This window comes from Drosophila navojoa, chromosome X, assembly GCF_054131105.1.
Source record: "Drosophila navojoa isolate 15081-1374.11 chromosome X, UAZ_NAV_1.0, whole genome shotgun sequence".
Classification (NCBI taxonomy): Eukaryota; Metazoa; Arthropoda; class Insecta; order Diptera; family Drosophilidae; genus Drosophila; species Drosophila navojoa.
The window spans coordinates 28988325-29007160 of NC_142895.1; the positions used below are offsets into that span (position 1 = coordinate 28988325).

The 18836-nt window shown below is 34.9% G+C and overlaps 2 long non-coding RNA genes across 2 annotated transcripts in view; both read left to right on the forward strand.

Moving 5' to 3' along the window:
* Positions 1 to 18836, forward strand: part of LOC149090784 (uncharacterized) — a 59192-nt gene that overhangs the window by 33701 nt on the left and 6655 nt on the right. The window lies entirely within an intron of this gene.
* LOC149090786 (uncharacterized) lies at positions 151 to 1582 on the forward strand. The gene is made up of 2 exons (XR_016197337.1): positions 151 to 843; positions 917 to 1582. It is a non-coding gene; the product is annotated as an uncharacterized LOC149090786 (long non-coding RNA).

The following is an 18836-nucleotide window of genomic DNA, read 5'->3' on the forward strand; positions in this document are numbered from 1 at the left end:
GAAGAGACCAAGAAGCAAAAGGGGTATCCAACCTCATATTAATTTTCATTGAAAAAAATATATTTTTGGATTTGTTTTTTATGTGATATTTTAAATTTTTTAAAAATTATATTATGATTTTCAATTCAATTCAATTCAATTCAAAAAAGATATTCAAATTCAACTGACACGAAAGTGTTTGCACACATGCTATTCTTTATTTCTTCTTATTGCTAAATTCGCATTTACCGTTGTTTTTGGCGATTTCAATGTGCACAGCTGTGGCTAATGCTATGTTCTGAAGAATTTCGTCATATTTTGTAAGAATCGATTCAATCTTCAACAAATTTAAACAAATTAATTATGCCAGGGAAGCGATTGTCTTTTGACATGATCCAATTGGTTTATTATAACCACTCCATAGGAAAATCAGTTGCAGAGATTGCAGAAATGTTTGTAATATCGAAGAGGACCGTTTATAATATATTAAACCGCGCAGAAAATAATGAATCACTGGAGCCAAAGCGTTCAACTGGCCGACCTCGGACGTTAACAGATAGGGCAGAGCGTATTCTGGCCAGGAAAGTTAACGAGAACCCAACAATTTCGACCAGAACGCTTGCCAGGGAGTTGAAGGAAGAATGTCGTATTGACATATCCCGCGAAAGCGTTCGCAGAGCCCTAAAAAGGAACGAACTTACTTCCCGAGTTGCGCGGAAAAAACCTTTATTGTCGGCGGATCACGAAAATAGACGTCTAACATTCGCCAGGATGCATGTGGGACGGGGGGAATCATATTGGGATGAAACCATATTTTGCGACGAGACTAAGATGATGTTGTACTACAACGATGGACCCAGCCGTGTTTGGCGAAAGCCGTTGAAAGCCCTTGAGCAGAAAAATATAATTCCGACTATTAAGTTCGGGAAACTTTCAGTGATGGTCTGGGGGTGTATATCCAGTAAAGGAGTTGGAGAATTATGCTTTATCGAAAGTACCATGGATGCCAATCAGTATTTGCAGATTTTACGCACGCATTTATTGTCCAGTGCCCGCAAGTTTGGATTTTTTAGAGATGGTAAACCAACATTTAGGTTTTACCAAGATAATGACCCCAAACACAAAGCTAGCATAGTAAGGTGCTGGCTTCTCTACAATTGTGCAAAGGTGTTGGATACTCCTGCACAAAGTCCCGACCTTAATCCCATAGAGAATCTGTGGGCCGATCTCAAAAAACGGACAGCCAAGCGAGGTCCAAAAAACAAAAGAGAATTGAAAGCCTATATATTAGAGGAATGGGAGAAGACACCGGTGGAATATGTCCAAAAACTAATTAATTCCATGAGTAGAAGGCTGGAAGCGGTCATTGGAGCCAATGGGGGTCATACTAAATACTAATTTTTATACTTAATATAGTTAATATTGCCTTATTTTGAATACTTTATTTTTGTGCAAACACTTTCGTGTCAGTTGAATTTGAATATCTTTTTTGTTGTTATTGTTTTTTAAGCATATGTTAATATTTTTTAATTTTTTAAAAACAGTTTTTGTAAGACAACAAATTGAAAATCATAATATAATTTTTAAAAAATTTAAAATATCACATTTAGTAGTTGTTTTTTAATGCCAAAGAAGAAAAACATAAGTTTTTTCCCAAGTGAAAACACTTTCGTGTCAAACTGTATGTACAGTGGCTCCATCGCCAAATCGGACAAGACTATTTATTTATTTCAATGTGTGTTTTCTTTAGCAGTAAGTTAATTTTTTACCGTTTTCATATTTTTTCTTAAATCTATTATGTATTAGCCTCCTAAAACAAAAAAAAATTTTTGTAATTTTAAACGGCAACATTTTTTTTATTTTAAAAAAACGAACAACAGACCGATTTTGAGCTTCAACGCCAAATCGGACAAAAGAAAACTGCAAGAAAAAGATCCGTTATTTGGCGGAGATTTTCGTTTTCGTTTTGCTTATTGCTTTTCGTTATTTTCTTGAGCTCATAAGTGACAGTAACACAAATTATTTTTGCGAAATGGCTCCACGTGGGAAGCAAACTGGTGTTGAGGCACGCCAAATAATATTGAAACTACATTTTGATGGCAAACCCGTTAGGGAAATAGCAGATCTGGTCGGAAGAAGCAAATCTACCGTCCATGATATCATAAAAAGGTTTCGGGAAGATGGAAGGTTAATTAACAAAAGCCAGGAGGGAAAAAGAAAGCGACTAAACTCAAGAGAAGAGCGGTTGATTATAAGGGAAATTAAGGTTGATCCCTTTAAAACCGCAAAAGAACTGAGGATGTCATTAAAAACAAACTTTGGAAAGGATGTGTGTGACAACACAGTGCGCAATACTTTGCACCGATATGATTTGCATGGCCGAGTTGCCCAAAAAAATCCTTATATTAGCCCTAAGAATAAGGCGTTTAGGATAAAATTCGCAAAAGAGTACTTGCTAAAAACCGATGACTTTTGGAATCATGTTAGTTGGTTGTATATTATATTAAAATTTTTGTTTTATTAATTATCTTATTTAAAGGTGTTGTTTACTGATGAGAGTAAATTTAATTTGCATGGGTCCGATGGTAAGGTGTATGTGTGGCGTAAGCCAAATACTGAGTTTGAGCCCAAGAACACAATAGGCACAGTTAAGCATGGAGGAGGTTCAGTCATGGTTTGGGGCTGTATGTCGAGTGCGGGAGTTGGCCAATTGCATTTTATTGATGGCATATTAGATAAATTTGGCTACCTTGACATTTTGAAAAAAAATGTTAAGCAGAGTGCGGAGAAATTGGGGATTCTTGAAGACTTTGCTTTCTATCAAGACAACGACCCCAAGCATACTTCAATGTTAGCTAGGCTCTGGCTAATCCACAATTGTCCCAAACTTATCCAAACACCTGCCCAGAGCCCGGATATAAATGTTATAGAAAATCTGTGGGAAATTTTGGCGAGGAAAGTTTACCAAAACCGGTATAACAATCTAGAACAATTAAAAAACGGAATACTGGCAGCTTGGAACTCCATAGAGCCAGACATTTGCAAAAAATTGGTCAAATCCGTTCCTAATCGCTTGCAGGCTATTGTTGCAAACAAAGGTTTTGCAACAAAATATTAAATATTAAGTTTTTCTGTTATTTTTCATATCAGTTTTCTTTTGTCCGATTTGGCGTTGAAGCTCAAAATCGGTCTGTTGTTCGTTTTTTAAAATAAAAAAAATGTTGCCGTTTAAAATTACAAAAAATTTTTTTTGTTTTAGGAGGCTAATACATAATAGATTTAAGAAAAAATATGAAAACGGTAAAAAATTAACTTACTGCTAAAGAAAACACACATTGAAATAAATAAATAGTCTTGTCCGATTTGGCGATGGAGCCACTGTATCTATTAAACAGTTCCTCCACGGAGCTGATCAAAAGACGTCCGCGCAATTAAAAGCCCTTGGCAGGCGCAAGTCAAATTCACGCATTATAAACATAAGTATGTAAATACATATGTACATATGTATGTCGCAGCATGAACATACAATTGTAGCTTGGCTACTGTGCGTGTGCTTGCATGTCGCTGCTGGGCAATAGATTTGGTCTATTGTGAAATTATTTATGAATATCGGTGGCGCCCTTTGAGCGAGGCGATGGCGGTGTCGCGCTGTCGCTGAGTGTAGTCCAACTTGCGTTTGAAAAGCAACAGAATCAGGTACTGAGGCGAGAATAAGAAATCAGTTGAGTTCAGAGTCTGAATAGCATTATGACGAAGATACGAGACGTCAACAAATCATGTTTTTTTGTAAAATGTGTTTGCCATTCGTCTGCTTTTGCTTCAAGTTAAGCTTGCAAGCAAATGCCTCGAAACTTGGAGCAAACCATTAAAGAGCTATATAACTACTTTTCAAAAAGTTCAAAGCGTCGACGAAAATTTAAAGAGTTTCAAACTTTCTTAGATTCTCCTGCACAGAATATACTTAACCACTACGAGATACGTTGGCTATTGTTTCATTCTTGTTTGGCACGCATACTAGAATAGTGGGATGCCCTCATTGCATTCTTCCAAGAAGAATATAAAGTTGATAACAATTTATCAGCTGAGTATACTCATCTAATTTAAAAAATCCAACTGTTAAACTTTATATTTTATTTTTGGATTATATACTTGCTTTAGTGAATAATCATATTCCAGTCTAGTCGATCTGTTGTACATCTTTTCTATTAAACTATGTCCGAATTCTACAAAAGTGTATTGGGTTGTTATATGCAGGAGATGTACATACATAAACAATACAGATTTAAATGCCATAGAGTCAACAAACACATTTTATTTTGTACATATAAAAGACACATATCTCGGAATAAAAGTGGCAACTGAACTTTCGACAAATAGCTTGGACAAAGAACATAAATTGGCTTTTTTGAAACGTAGCCAGTTATTTTTAATCGAGTTATGCTTACAACTAAAAAAAAGATTGCCATTACAAGATAACTTTCTGAAAATGTTAAGTTTTTTGGATCCAAATCAAAATTGTCAAGCTGTATGAACGCTTTCCCGATTTTGTCAATGATCCACAAATAACTGCCACTGAGTATCGAACAATGAAAACTGACGACATGGTTAAAATGCTTTTGACTAAAAATCTCAATTGCGATACATTCTGGTACGAATTGAGTCAGTTAAAAGATATAAATAATTACTATAAATATTCGAATATTTCGAAATTTGCTCAATCTACTTGTGTTAATTTTGCCCGTTTCTAATGCGTCATGTGAACGCATATTCTCTCAAATTAATTTAATCAAAACGAAAAATCGAAGCCGCTTTGAAATCTGGAACACATACTCGTGTATAACTCTGATTTATAAAGTGTTAAAATTTTCCCGATCCGCCCACTAGGGGCGTGGCAAATCGGAAAATGCATTTTCCGATATACCAGAAATCATGTTAGTTGAAGAGCTAGAAAGTTTAAATTTGGTATGTAGATCCGCGTTGACCCCCCAAGTCCAAAAAGCTATGGTGGATATATCTACGCCCATTGGGGGCGTGGCAAATCAGATAAAACTGTATCTCCTAAAGTTCTAAAGCTAGAACGTTTAAACGTTGAAGATATAGTTATTTTCAAATTTGGCTATATTTTAGGCACTATTGATGCTAGAGACTTGAAATTTGATATATATACGCAAGTTGACCTCCCAAGTCCAACAAGCTATAGTGGATATATGTCCGCCCAAAGGGGGCGTCGCAAACCACAAAACTTTATATCTCCTACAGTTTAAGAGCTAGAAGTTTCAAATTTGGATAGTTGAGTTACTGGTAACCTCCTCTATCGATGCCCCAAAAATAATTGTCACGCCTCTTTGGGGGCGTGGCATATCGAAAAATACCCTGTAATTTTTCACATGTTTTGAGCGTAAGCATTCAAATTTTGCATTTACGTTACCGTTAGCTCTTTCTAAGAACTGGCCAAAAATGAGGTGTCTACGGCCACTAGGGGCGTGGCAATCGGCATTTTTAGTATCAAATTGCGACATTTATATGCTTGAGCTATCTATGTATGTATGTACATGTATATACAAATAGGCTTTGATAAATTTATAAAATTTAAAAATAAAATTTAAATATTTAAAAAATATAAAAGAATCTAAAACAAAATTTGCAATTTAAAAACAAGTAAGAAAACTCTAGTCGAGAGCGCTCGACTAGATACTACCCTGAACCAAACTAATAGAAAAGCACATTTAGTATGGTTCAAATTTCAATTTCGATGTATTTATTTATTTATATAAATGAAATAGAAAACTCATTTAATTAAATATATAAAAATTTTGAAACAATTAAAAAAAAGAATTACGACACGCTCTGGGTTTGAACCCGAGTCCTCGTGATCAAGCGCAGCGCTTTCTTCCTTGACGCCACCCTTCTGTTCTAATTTTCAATGTCAAAACTGAAATAGATTCACTGCTACAGCGCCATCTACCAAATCTAAGTCAAACTAACTGCTGATGTGACTTTAAGAATGTGCAAGAACAACCAAACTAATAAAAACGTACATATAGTATGGTTAAAATTTCAATTTCGATTTTTGAAAAAATATAAGAGAAATTTAATCAAATATATAAAAATTTTGAAGCAATTAAAAGAAAACTACAATACGCCCAGCAGGATTTGAACCATAGACCTCGCGATCGAGCGCCGCGCCTTCTACCATGACGCCACTCCTCTGTTCTTATTCACAATGTCAAAACTGAAATAGATTCACTGATGCAACGCCATCTAGCAGAACTAAACGAAACTAACTGCTGATGTGATTCTAAGAATGTGCTAGAAGATGTTTGAATGTATGTGTGCACACGTATTGGAAAACTGCTGTTGCTGCACGTGCGTTTGTTAATTGGCCAAACATTTTGTTATTTTTTAAAGTCGATTGACTAAACCGAATTTAATGAAACTTTCAGCATATGATCTACATATTCTATTGAATATTTGGCATTTAAAAAAAAAAACATGTCAAATCATTCACAATTAGCTATACTAGAATCTGACCTTCACTGGGGATTCTGAATTTGGAGCCGGTATCCAAAATATAACAAAAACCGAAATTGTATAAAATGCATTGGAATATATTTTTAAAATTTGGAGACTATAGCTCTAAAAATGTAGGAGATATAAATTTATAACCTATTGCGCTTGGGTTGCGCTGCAGTGTTGGCGATATTATGAGAACTTATTTGTTGAATAATTTAATTTCTAGACGTACGATCGTAATGAAACTTTCAGAACGTAATCATGATGTTTAAATGTATGTGTATACCGAAGCACAAGTCTCTAGTATTTGATATACGACTTTTACAAAGATGAGGGTGAGGGGGTGGATTTAGGGGTGGGGGGTAAATTTTAACAAAAACCGAAATTGTATGACATGCGTCTTAATATACATTTTAAATTTGGAGACTCTAGCTTGAAAGATGTAGGAGATATAATTATTTAAGTGATCTTCGATAAGGTTTTTTATCGATAAAAAAGTATCGGAATGAGTTATCGTTTTTTAGTGATAAACTCGATATCCGCGCTGTATTTACGGACATTTTAAAAAAAAGTTGAGGTCTCTAGCTCTTGTATCTTCTGAAATCGACGCGTTCAAACATACGGACGGACGGACGGACGGACGGACGGACGGACAGACAGACGGACAGGGCTAAATCGACTCAGCTCGTCGCCCTGATCAAGAATATATATACTTTGTGGGGTCTGCCACGCCTCCTTCTGCCTGTTACATACATTTTAACAAAACCATTATACCCTGATTTCCCATTTTCAATGGGTTCAGGGTATAAAAAGAGTTTTCCGCGTGATTTGAACTCGCACCCAAGTCATGTTTGTCAAAAGAACAAAAACAAATTGAAACGGCGCCTTTGCCGACAGCGCCACCACCTACTGTGAACAAATATAATTCAAATGAAATCGAAAAATAAGATTCTTGTTATGACGCATTATAGAAAAGAAGAGCCAGAGTAGCGGATGATAAATTTGCATTTATGTGTACATACATACACACATACAAATGAGCGCGTGCATAAGAATATGTATATGCGTGCAGACTTATGTACATACATATACATGCATATATGCGTACATACATATATGAGGGCTATTTAAGAAGAAACAAATTTAAACTTATAAAATTGTACAATTACAAAAAAGAATAAAATAAATATCTATTTTATAAAAAACGAAATATGTATGAAAAAAAAAAATAAATAAAAATAACAGTGAAGGAATGGGCTTTGAACCTCCGCCGCAGTAACATAACTTGCGACGCCTCTAGCACCCACGTCATCACTTTGCTTGACAAACTGGTAGCTTAAATATAATAAGCTAATAACAGAGCGTTCTTTGACAAAACTACAATAACAGCTGGAAAATCCAGAAATCAATCGCAATTCTTAGAATGCTAAAAGGCGCGCTTTTGTAATGTAAAAAAACGCTTAAGAATCTGCAATAGGTGTGACCGAAAGCTATCAACGAAAATTACCATACATTTGTACTCAAAAAGTGCACGATCAATATAATAATTATCGATTACTCGATAAAAATGACTAAAAGCTACAATATAATCAAAAAGCATAATTGTTTTGTACTATATTTTTTTAAAGCCAAATTAAATTTAAAATAAACTAGATCTCAAGCATAAGCTTTTCACTCATTTAAGCTATTAATTTCAAAATATGCTAAATTTAGCTTAAAACAAATTGGCAACAGCCTTCAGAAAACGAACAACACTATTCGATTATTCATTAGAATTTAATATTTGAAATGTGGACACACTTGCAAGCCCCCGTTATATCTCGCTGAAGCTGGAATTTGAGAAGAAAACTTTGCATATACATTATTTAATATACATAAATATAATTTAAATAATATAATTTTATAAATATGTTATAATTGAAGTGTTGTTGTGCTAAACGAAGAAGGCGAAAACAAATCGTAAGTGAATAGTTGTGAGTTAATATAAAATGAGTCGATTTATGTATGTATGTATGTATGTACATATCTGACGGCATATATATGTATGTACATACGTATGTACATATATGGTTGTATATATGTATATGCATATGTATACATTTACATACAGATGTAATAATGTGTGGTTTTCAGCATGAATAATGTATGTACACATACATATGTATGTACAAACATATATGTATTCTTTTGTGAAACCTCTTCCCTATTTATTTTAGTGAATACAATAATACATACATATATAACTCTCGTTATTTACGAATCGAATGTATGAAATAATAACTCGTGTTAACTTTGAATTAATGAGAGGCTCGAAATATCTCAGGTTTTAAATAACGAGAGTTATTTATAGTTATATATGTATTAGAGGCCTGCACGAGTGCATTTAAGGCATACCAAAAAGATCGGTATGTACAATATAGAAGCAACGAACGAAAGAAACGATAAATCATCATTCAAGTTTTGTTTTCCTTTTAGCTATCAGCTAGTGTTGTCAGCTTAGTGTATTTCAAGCTAAATTTTAAATATTACAATTGAATATACTAACACATTTTTTTTAGAAATAATAATAGCAAGAATTTATTCATATAAACTTAATTTTTTAAACTTAGCCATTAAAGGATTTTAATATATAATATATATTATATAAAAATCAGTTAGTTTTTATAATCTTGCTTGCTATTCTAGCATTTATTTTCAATTTTAGCCAATTCTATCCTGATTTTTGCTCAGCGACGGCACTCAAAGCGCAATAAAAGTACCGTACAATTTTTTTGACGTTACTCGCTTTTCGTTTCGTTTGTCTAGGTTTTTATATATATTTTACTCTGCTCAAAGCGTAAGAAGTAAAGTAAATAATACTTGGATATATGTATGTACATACCATTTGAAAATCACACATTATTACATATATATATATGTATGCATGTTTTTACGTACAAGGTGTAAAACATACATTTATCGTTCTCAGTAAATTAAATTGCATTTTTGCGATATTTTTGTATCGATGAATATTCCAAACGATTTATGTTTTATGTAGGTTGCCGATAGTGGGTTGCGCAAATTCGAAGTGGACAGCACATTTATTCAATGGGATATTTTGAATGTCGATATTTTAGTAATAAATTAATCATTAGGTATATTAAGTATAATAATATATATATCTCTCTCTTTTATGTATCTCTATAATACATACATATATAATATATGCATATACATATATATATTTATATATGTTGAAATATTTTATTATTACTTAAAAGTAATAATTTAGGACTAATATAATACAAATTAAATTACAAAATGCCACGCTTAACTCATGCATCTGCTTCTAAGCGTTTGCGAATGCAGAATGAAAGGAATAGGGTTCGAAGGGAAAATTAAGACTATTTAGTTAGAGAGCGGAATATTAATGCAGAGTCTCAGAGAAATCGTAGGGAAAATGTAGAAATTAGAAGAACTGAGCAGGCTGTTAATTCTCGACGTAGATCAGCTCACAGGCAAAGAGCAGATATTAGCGAGCAATTGAGGATACGTTACGTAGGGCTGATCGTAGAAGGAATATTGAAATTGAGAGAACAGCGACAAAATACGATAGACCGTGCGCGAAGACGGACAAACCCAGACCTTAGACTACAAGAACAGTCAGTGGACACTGTGCGTAGGGCGACTCGCAGGCAAAATGCAGAAATTAGGAGTGCTGAACAGCAGCAAAATACAGTAGCGCATGCCAGAAGACGGACAGACCTAAACATTAGACAACAAGAACAGTCAGTGGACACTGTGCGTAGGGCAACTCGCAGGCAAAATGTTGTAGGAGTGCTGAACAGCAGCAAAATACAATAGGACGCTCACAAAGGCGATCAAATATTAGAGTAAGACAGCAGGAACAGTTGGTCAACTCTATACGCAGAGCGGCACGTAGGCAGGATAGCCAATTTAGACTTTCAGAACAGGTGCGCAATAGAAGAGCTAGATCCTTACGTCAGCGCGAGCTTGAGAATATAATTTTAATTAGGGAACATGATAGAGTTCGAAGAGCTAGAATACGCAGCAATCGTTCGCGTAGGTTAGCAGAGCAGAGAGTAAATACAATTAATAGAAGAAATATTTCAATTAATGAGGTTTCCCTTCATAGTGGAGTGGAGCAACCGAATGCCACATTAGACTCTCATTCGGTAGATATATTAATTAATAATTTCAATAAAATAGTTAAACTGGGCCCTGACCAACTTTGCCTTTGCTGCAAGGGACTTTGGTTTCCACATCAAGTGGGCAGACTTCGTTCCCAATATATTATTGAGAACAATCAGCATAATGCGCAGATTTTATTTTTGTTGACAAATTTTCCATCAGAAGATGGCATTTACAAATTTTGTAAGTCTTGTAGCCGCACAATAAAATCAGGTAAACTGCCAAAAAATGCCATTGGCTTAGATTTTCCGAGCCTTCCACAATGCTTAGAAGATCTGACACCTTTGGAAGAACGCTTAATATCTCCGCGACTTCCATTTATGATTATAAAATCTTTAGGGCATGAGCGTCAGAGTGCAATAAAAGGAGCTGTTGTTAATGTCCCAATCCCAATCGCCAATGTCGTCACATCACTCCCAAGGGCTTTTCATGAAGCCGAGGTTGTTCAGCTCCACCTCAAACGTAGAATGGAATATAACCATGATTTCATGGCTGAAACCATTAGGCCACTTAAAATTATTACCGCCATGCGATTTTTAGTGCTAACAGAACTTTATCAGAAGCATAGTATTTCAATTAATGAAGAAAGAATGTCTTCTCTTTCATGAGCCCCTCAAAGTATTACATTCTTTGCAACAGCTGAAGACAATGCTCTTTTTAATGAACTTGTAAATAATGAGATGCAGGAGGCCCAAGAAAATGTAGAAATAGAAGAGCTAAATCCAGGAGGGCAAGAAACATTATTAGACAACATTCAGACAGATAATATTAGTATACAAAGAATTCAAATTGCACCTGGCGAAGGCCAACGACCCCTTGATTTAATTGGAGGTGAGGATGCAGAGGAATTATCTTTTCCAACTGTCTTTGCAGGCAATAAAAGGAAGTGCTCGGTTAGTTATTCAACTATTGTTAGATCTGAACTGCGAAACTTTGATAGGAGAGGTTGTAGAACCGATAAAATATTTTATTCTTATAAAAAGTTGGAAATGATTTATATTAGAAGCAACACTTCCATTTGTCTGCGCAAGCACACTGCTCCTCGCTGCATTACGGCAGCAAATGCTCTAAGTGATGATCACATGAGCAATTTAATTCTTCACGATGAAGGCTATAGAGTTTTGAAGGGTATTCGGTCATCTCCAGCTCACTGGGAAGGTGAGAAGATTTGCCAACTTTTTTCATTACATTGTCTGCTGCAGAGACTAGGTGGACCGAACTATTGGTCATTTTAAATAGAAATGTAGATCAAGTAGAAATTTCAGAAGAAAGCGCAGCAGCTTTACATTTTTCGGAAAAGGCCAGACTTATTAGAGCAGATCCAGTGACCTGTGCTCGATATTTTGATTATAGGTATAGACAAGTTCTTAAGTTAATGAAAAAGCAAGGAGGTATTTTCGGCAATCATCCAGTAATCAAATATTATTGGCGTGTTGAATTCCAGCAAAGAGGTTCTCCTCATATACACGGAATGTTTTGGCTTAAAGATGCCCCCAAAGCTGAGCTTACTGATGACGAAAGTAGGCAGAGGTCTATTCCACCTGTAATAGCATTTATTAACAAATTTATCACTACTGACGTGACTGATCTAAATATAACTAATTTGATTGAATACCAGAAGCGCAATCACGGGCATTCATGTATGCGAGAAATAAAGAGAACTCGCATACGCCGCTTTGGTATTCCTTATCCTCCAATGCCACAAACGGAAATTCTTTTTCCTTTGTCGGAAAGTGAACAACTCAACAGCTCGCATCACAAAAACCTTCAAACTATTAAAAGTTTCTTAAATATGTCCTTCGATAGTGAAACCTTGCTATCACTTAATTCATTTGACAATTTTTTATGTCATAATAATATTAACCTCAGTTACGAGGAATACTTGATGGCAGTTAGGTCTGGGTTGAAAAAACCCAAAGTTTTTTTAAAACGCAATTTTGACGCAATTAAAGTAAATGCATACAATAAGCATTTACTTACCTTGCAAAGGGCTAATATTGATATTCAATTTATATTAGATCCTTATGCATGTTGCAGTTATATAATTAATTATATAAATAAATCGCAAAGGGGTATTTCAAAATTAATGCGTGATGCTGTTGAAGAGATAAAATCTCGTCACAATTTCACCATTAAGCAAAAGCTGCAACATATTGGCCACAAGCTTATTTCTGGCACTGAGATATCCGCTCAGGAAGCCGTATATTGTTGTATGGGACTGCGTATGTCAGAAACCAGTAATGGCGACGTATATATAAATACAGCACTTCCCGAAAATCGAGTAAGAATGCTGAAGTCTAAGCAACAATTGCAAAATTAGCCTGCAAATTCAACTGACATTTTTACTGTTGGCCTCCTAGATCATTATATTCAGCGCCCTAATGATCTAGAAAATATTTCTTTGGCTGACTTCGCTGCAAATTATAATTTCAGTAAAAGCCAAAGATTGACACGCCAAAATGTTGACAACGAAGATGAGGATCTGAACGAAGACGTAGGCGCTTTTTATGCTCTTCAGGATTCAAGTGGTTTTATGAGAAAGATAACTAAGCCTCGTATAATTAGAGATAGGAGTTTTAACATCAATAGAGATAGGCACAACCACTTTAGTTATTAGTTATGTTCTTCTTTCATTGGAGGCAGGAGCAGACTGAATTAGTTCAGCGAAATTGTGAGGAGTTTTATTGGACGAATGAGGCAATCAAAACTAGCGAACGCGACAAATTTGACATATTTAGGGATCGACCAACTGTACTAGAAGACGCTCTCAGAGAGGTAATTGAAAGCTAGGAAGAAGCAGTTGATGATTTACAAAATCAGCTAGCTTTAGGTGAAGAATTTAGAGCGTTGGCATTCCCAGAGATTAGCTCTCAGTTAAATCTTTTAAGCTTAAATCCCAATGCAAATGAAGAATCGGACAACAATATTCGTATTATCAGACTGCCGCCTACAATTTCGAAAGAAAATTTACTAAGTCTCATAAAATCACTAAATTTTAAACAAAAAGCATTTTATTCTCATGTTCTTCATAAGCATCTCAAAAACGTATTTTATGAGTTTGTCGGCGGTGGGGCTGGAGTCGGAAAAAGTCGACTTATTTCAACACTTTACCAGTCGTTGGCAAAATTTTATAATAGTCAGCCAGGCTCTAATGCGAATACGGCTAAAGTACTTTTGTATGCACCAACTGAAAAAGCAGCTTTTGGAATCAATGGTTCCACACTACATACAATGTTTTCTCTCCCTGTAAATCAGTCCTACATTTAAAGAATTGGGTGCTGATTTGCTTAACAACTAAAGATCAAACTTAATTGATCTTAAAGTTTTAATAATGAAATATCCATGGTTGGGGCAAAAATGCTGTCTTTTGTGGACTTTCGTCTTAAGCAAATCTTCAGTAATAGAGAAGCTGCTTTTGGAGGTGTGTCCGTTATTTTTTTTGGTGATCTAACTACGTCCTATTGGTGATAGATGGATATTTCATTCCATTTCTGAATTGCATAATCCCTATAGTGCCATCTTTGTGGCAATGCTTCAAGTTCTTTGAACTTACAGAGATAATGCGTCAGAGAAATGATCATCCCTTTGCCATAGCTTTAAATAATATGGCATCTGGCCAAATGTCCGCGGAAGATATAGCTCTATTTCGCACAAGAATTTGCAGTAGTGAGCAAGTCCTAGATGACGTGATTCATCTGTTCGAAACCAATGCCGATGTTGATAGGTTTAATTCAATAAAGCTTAACTTAATTTCAAGTGAGCAACATGTAGCAAGTGCAAAGGATTTCGTGAAAGCTACACACTTAACGAACTTGGCTAAAAATAGAATTCTCGAATCCGTGAAAGATTTTAAAACTGCCCAAACGCAAGGTCTTACTTATTCCCTGATATTAAAGGCCTCTGCTAAGTATATGGTGACAGTTAATATTGACACTGCTTATGGTCTTGTCAACGGAGCAACTGGTATTTTAATGGACATAGGTTCCAGCTCATCCACTCCTTCTATTTTGTAGATAAAATTTTTCGAAGAAAGTGTAGGAGTTAATGCGCGTGCTAAATGCTCACATCATCAGAAGTCTTTTTGGACTCCAGTACAGAAAACTATTAAAAGTTTTCAATTTTTAACAAATGAGCAAGTGACAATTGATCGTGAACAATTTCCTGTAGTACCTGCTGAGGCTATTACTATTTATAAAAGCCAAGTAGTTCATACGAATCAAAGAATGCGACGTGAAGCATTGTATGTGGCTTGCAGTAGAGCAACCAATGCATCTGGTCTCTATATAATTGGTGAGTTTTTCCCACCAAAACCTGATGCTAGCTCACTTGTTAATCAGGAATTAATTCTCTTACGGTCTGAAAAAATCCTTAAGGCTCATTTCGATCATTTGATCAACGATACAGCCTTTTACACAATTTTTCATAATACTGAGAGTCTGAATTGCCATTTTCCTGATATTTCGTCAGATCAACTTATGTTGAAATCTAATATTCTGTGCTTTTTTGAAACCAACACATTTTCAAATGAGCTTTTTGATATTTCAGGTTTTTCTACCGCTATCCGATTAGATATAGACGAAAGTTGCACAAGACGACAAAAACGAGGTATTATGGTTTACATTAAAAATGAATTCTTCCATGATGCAAATCATACTTGAACAGGTCGACATTTTGAAGGACCACATGTGTTTGAATTTGCTTTCGTCAGATACAAATTCATCACATTTTTAATCGTATATAGAAGTTCAACATATTCTTTGCGAAAATTTGAAATGGAATTTAAGGAAGTATTCCCACAGTTTAATTTATTAGAAAGTAGGCATTCAGTCATCTTAGGTGATTTCAACTTGTGCTTGAAAACCATGTCAGGTTGTTGTTGTCTTCTAAATTTAGATTCATCAACAACCAAGTCCGATACCCACATTGATTGGGTGATTCCAAATTAACCAAGTGGCACTAGTAGCGCGCGCACATATGTGACAATGTATAGCCACCAGAGTGGAATTTCTTTAGGGCTTGATTTAAAATTGTTTGTAGAGCAGTAGGTCTTAAATTAAAATACAAAGATATATGTATTATATACAATATAGTATTATTTTCTTTAAGTCTATATTAATATAATTTTTTTTAAATAAATAGCATTATTATTATTATATTATATTATTTTATTATTATTATTATTTTCTTTGAATTTATTTATTTATAAATTGTAATTTATTTTTTTTTATTAGTATGTAAACTATGGTAATTTTAGTTGGGGAGCATGGAAGTGACTTAAAAACTCATTTCCAGTCGACTCGAAGGTTCTATAAATTAACATTGATCCCCATTGATGTTTCGATGGGCTCCTCGTGGTGTTCCCTGGATACCGATTATAATAATAATAATCGGAAGCTAATTCGAGCGGCGACTTTTACGATTTATGATACATTTTTAAATTTATTTGTTTTAATAAATGCCCCTTTGTAAACATAGCATCATGCATACGGACTGTGAATGAGTATTCCGCAGTCGGTAGCGCCCGACTGCAAAGTTCTTGTTTAAAATGAAATAAACAACAAACATGTTTGCAATGGGAAAACCCTTATTTTTGCTATATATAATAAGTCAGTTATTATTTTTACATATTATAATTTGAATTTCCAGACGATTTATTTCATAACAATCGTACGTCTACAAATTAAATTTTCCAACAAATAAACTCTCATTATATTTCAAACACTGCAGCGCAACCCAAGCGCAGTCGCCTGTATATGCGTGTGCGTGTCCGAATTAGTATTGAAATATCAGTTGCTTGGAGGGTTCAGGGGATCTCGTAGTCGAGCAGTCTCGACTAGAGCTTTCTTACTTGTTAATATTAAGTTTGTTTGCATTCTATCTAATAAGCAATAAACCAGTCCTGCAAATAGCAATTTCCCAGATCATTTGTAATTTTTGATTCAAGATACATACTCCCGGTTTGCAAAAAGCTCTTCGAGACAAATAACCTATAGAAAATTAAATGAATGCAAAAATGATGGATGCATATTCCAATTTTATTGATAAATGTGCTTATCCCGAAAATGAAATGGTTTTTCAACAAGATTGGTATCCAAAACATACAACCAAAATTGTGAAGGAATGGATTGGAAACCAAAGTTTTAGCCTAATGAGATCGCCAGCACAGAGTCCCGACCTCAATCCTATTGAAAATCTATGGTCAATAGTGAAAAGATGGCTAGGGCAGTATGATGCAGCCCCAACGAGCATAGACAACTTATGGGAGCGCGTAGAAGCGGAGTGGAGGCGAATTCCAAGCGAAATGATTCAAAGTTTGGTTGAGAGCATGCCGAACAGAATCAACAAAGTTATTGCTAATAAGGGTTTTTGGACCAAATATTAAAATTTGTTAGTTAATTAATTTTTTTTTAAACGTGCAAAATTGAGTTTTTGATTTCTAACTCTCGACATATTTGACATATTCAGCCTTGCAGTTTTTTTTTATGTGTTAAGAATAAACTAATAAACAACCAAAAAAAAAAAATCTCGATTTGCTTGTATGGTTTAATTTTTATGCGTAATGAAAGTCAAAGTTGTGAAACATTCACTCATTTTTGCTCGGCACTGCACATATGTATATATTTATGTATAGTTTGTGTTCCTGAAAACAATGTATACTATAATTCCCTGTTCGTCTCAAATTTTTGTAATTAGTCTAATCCGTGAAGTTTATATAATGTCTCTGGATTGCGACATACTGATTCTTATTATTTTTTTTATAATTATTTATATTATATATACACCATTGAAAAAATCTATAGAAATAGCAGTTATGCAGAATCGAAGAGCAGTAGGATGAACTTAAATTGCACTTGGCGTTAGCTGTAACCGTCGAAAGCTGCCACGAGACAACAATTTTGCAAGAACTGTTTTCTGATGATAATATTTGTTGTGGAATAATCTCGAAAAACTCATCATCAACATCAAGTAAGCATTTGACCTAACGGTAAACACAGTCGTCGGCTGATCGCACATTTGTCTCTAGAATAAGAAACCGAATGTTCTGGATTATGTACATGCAGTGATGTCATTTTTTTCTAAGCAAAAAAAGCTGGATCAAGGAAAAAAAAAAGCTGAAAAAAGCTGGATTCAAGGGAAAAAGGTTGACAAAAAAGCTGACTTTAATTACATATGTATATGAATAGCAAACTATAGGTATAATTTTGTTACACTAACATCTGTGGATTCATCCAAAAGTAAACTAAATTTGGAACCGCTAATGTCATTATGTAGGTCTTGATTAAAATGGGGAGCCAATGAGTTTTTAATTATGTATGTACATTTTGTGCGGTGCAGTTTAATTTTCGACGCGGTACTGCTGTCATCGAACTTTTTTTGGCAAAGATCGCTTAAATGGTTCACAGGGGCGATTGCGCTATGCTGGGCAACAAATAGACAAAGCGCTGCCTCCTGCTCAATTGTCTTTGTGGGCAATTGAACAAAAGATAATTTGTTGTTTTGCACATAGCCCTGCATTGAGCCTGCGTGCTTTTTTGTATCCGCATGCGCTTGCAAGTCACTTAATTTGGCAGTTATTGTGCATTTGCAATAACTGCAATATGCCCGTGTTGCGTCTGTGGAGTCCTTCCTTAGCCAATCCTTGAATTCTGTGGCCCGCAGCCACACATCTCGCACTTTTTGCCTATAAACTTCCTTCGGCATGATTTACTACGCAAACGAATTTCACAATGTTAGAAAAGATAACGCGCCAATATCGGTATGCATTTTTAAGAGGAGGTTAGTCGATTAAAGTAAATATCGATACTTTACGTACAATATATTTATTATTAACATATAAATCGTTAAAACAGCTGTAAAAATTTAGAAAAAATTTACTTTGAAAAAAAGCGGTTTGAATTTGCCAAAAAAGCTGGAATTCCCGCTGCCCGCTGTTTTCAAATTTTTCCCGCTATCGCACTTTTAAAAAAGCCAAATCTGACGGCAAAAAAGCGGAAATGACATCACTGTGTACATGCATACATTCCATATGAAATAGACGTAAACATAGAAGCATAAGGAGACATCCAGAACATTCGATACGTAATAGAAGTAAGTATATAAGCATGCTGTAAATCGAGCCAGAGTCCATTCTGTAAGTTCATTGTGTAAGATCA